The sequence below is a fragment of the Palaemon carinicauda genome, chromosome 11 (genome assembly GCF_036898095.1).
Source record: "Palaemon carinicauda isolate YSFRI2023 chromosome 11, ASM3689809v2, whole genome shotgun sequence".
Classification (NCBI taxonomy): Eukaryota; Metazoa; Arthropoda; class Malacostraca; order Decapoda; family Palaemonidae; genus Palaemon; species Palaemon carinicauda.
In genome coordinates this window covers 75,766,134-75,768,633 of record NC_090735.1, presented here as the reverse complement: position 1 = coordinate 75,768,633, position 2,500 = coordinate 75,766,134, and the positions used below count along the sequence as shown (strand labels likewise).

At 37.2% G+C, this 2,500-nt stretch overlaps 1 protein-coding gene across 1 annotated transcript in view; it reads right to left on the bottom strand.

Moving 5' to 3' along the window:
* Positions 1–2,500, bottom strand: part of LOC137649330 (titin homolog) — a 137,909-nt gene that overhangs the window by 86,743 nt on the left and 48,666 nt on the right. The gene's annotated exons all lie outside the window — the stretch shown is intronic.

Here is a 2,500-nt window from a genome sequence, read left to right as displayed (position 1 = left end):
TCCTATCGACAGATTCCTCTCTAGCTTTTCAAGACAACAATATCTTTATAGAAGATATGTATACATTTCCTCTAGATATCAAAAGTGCAAATTGTTTTTTGTTTTAGGTATGCTAAAGAAAAGTATATGGTTTTGATAACAGTAGGACATTAATCAAAACTATTTTTATATTTTTTTCAAACGATAATTCTAAAAGATGCAACCATAATGAAATTCCATTCACTTTTGGGTTGTTTATCCCACATATACAGTAGTTTAGTGATATCAAAATAAAGAATTACTAATCGTGTCTTATGGACTAATACACCTTAACATAAAGGTGGCTCCTAGAATATACGGAGGACTGTCAAAGTATCTAGGGATTGAGAAAGCACCAAGACTTCATGGAGTTATGATGGTAATAGCGCATCTGCTTAACTGGCATGTTAATGTAAAGTGAATGGACGCGGAAAGAGTACCCAGGGAATGAACGAGATAGTTTCATTCCTCCTCTTATAAGGAAATGGAAGAATTCTGATTGAGGACGTAAGCCAATTAAAGCAAGGAATGTTCAGCCTTGTTGCAGTTCTGCAACGTGGGTAATGAAACACATCGGTGGTTTCTATGATAGGCATTCTGGCCTTTCGTTTCATTGGGGCAGTGAAAGCCTTTATTATTATTATTATTATTATTATTATTATTAGTATTATTAGTATTATTACTTGCTAGGCTACAACCCTAGTTGGAAAATCAGGATGCTCTAAGCCCAAGGGTCCTAACAGCGAAAATAGCCCAGTGAGGAAAGAAAAAAAGGAAAAATAAAATATCTAAAGGACAGTAGCAACAACAAAGTAAATATTTCCTCTATAATCTATAAAAACTTAACGAAAACAAGGAAGAGAAATAATGTAGAATAGTGTGCCCGAGTGTACCCTCAAGCAAGAGAGTTCTGACCCAAGATAGTGGAAGACCATGTTACAGAGGCTATGGCACTACCCAAGGCTAGAGAGCAATGGTTTGATTTTGGAGTGTCCGTCTCCTAGAAGAGCTGCTTACCATAGCTAAAAGAGTCTCTTCTATGCTTACCAAGAGGAAAATAGCCACTGAATAAATCCAGTGCAGTAGTTAACCCCATGGGTGAAGAAGAACTGTTCGGTAATCTCAGTGTTGTCAGGTGTATGAGGACAGAGGAGAATCAGTAAAGAATAGGCCAGACTATTCGATGTATGTGTAGGCAAAGGGAAAGTGAACTGTAACCAGAGAGATGGATCCAATGTAGTACTGTCTGTCCAGTCAAAGGACCCCATAACTCTCTAGCAGGGATCGCAGAGCGTCATGGAGATCACAGAATTAACGCTGTTTCCGTGGCTCTAGGACCCAAACAGTGACGAGTCTTATTCTATAGACCTCGGGTTAACTAATCGTGAGACGAAAATAAGAGCCACTTCGTGCATCCCCTCACGTGAGCCACCACGGCCCAGCTGTCGCTCAGTAATGATATGTGCTCTCTCTCTCTCTCTCTCTCTCTCTCTCTCTCTCTCTCTCTCTCTCTCTCTCTCTCTCTCTCTCTCTCTCTCTCCATTATTGATAGTTATCTTTTTCCCTTTACATTCTCTACTTTCATTAGTAAAACTACGCTTCTGTTAAGTCCTCCATATAACAATCCGATCGTTAAAGGGAATTGAAGGTACTTGTCATCTTTTTCAAAATCACATTCTACTGTTGTGAAAAAATACTTGCCAGGCATATGTCTACAGATGATTCTCGCTCTCTGTCGCGCATTACACATTCAGAAGTTTCCATTAGATGAATCAAACTATTATCAAATTTTTCTTTGCATTCTGCAGGGTTTTTTTTTTTTCACTAACCGCTCAACATCTTTCACTAGCAAATAACTTCGAAAGTAAAATTCAAACTTTTCTGAATTGGTATTATTATAAGGCCAATTCATTTGGATATAACAACCAAAAAATAAAAAATGCTTCGCCTTGTAGGTACGAATTTAACACCGTATAATTTCTTAACCATTTTATATAGGCCAATCAGGGAATAGTATGACAAAATCACTCCTTTCTGAAATCTATAAATGAAGCTAAACAAGAGTTTGCCACCCACTGGGTTTTCATGGTGTTCATCATTTCCTGCAAAATATTTTTCTGTTCATAATCAATTCCAAAAGTATTTCAGGATATTTTTTTCACAGGAAACCGAACAAGAATTCATGACATCAAAAGACAAAACTAATGTTATGAAGTTTGCAATTTTCCTCCTAATTGCTGCTAATCAATGTCAGGCCCTTTTTACCCAAATATGTTATTGCGTTTGCAATTGTACTAGATAGCTGTTGCACATATCCAGTTTCACACGCTGCTTCTCTTGTCCTAATAGTTTACAGTGACTTTCATTTAACATAAACTAAAATAAGTTCTGAAAGACCCTATTCTATCACTTACTGCACATTTCATGAATTGGAGAATCTGAAACAAAACTCCCGTCTTGCAGTTTGAAACCGGATTTGATT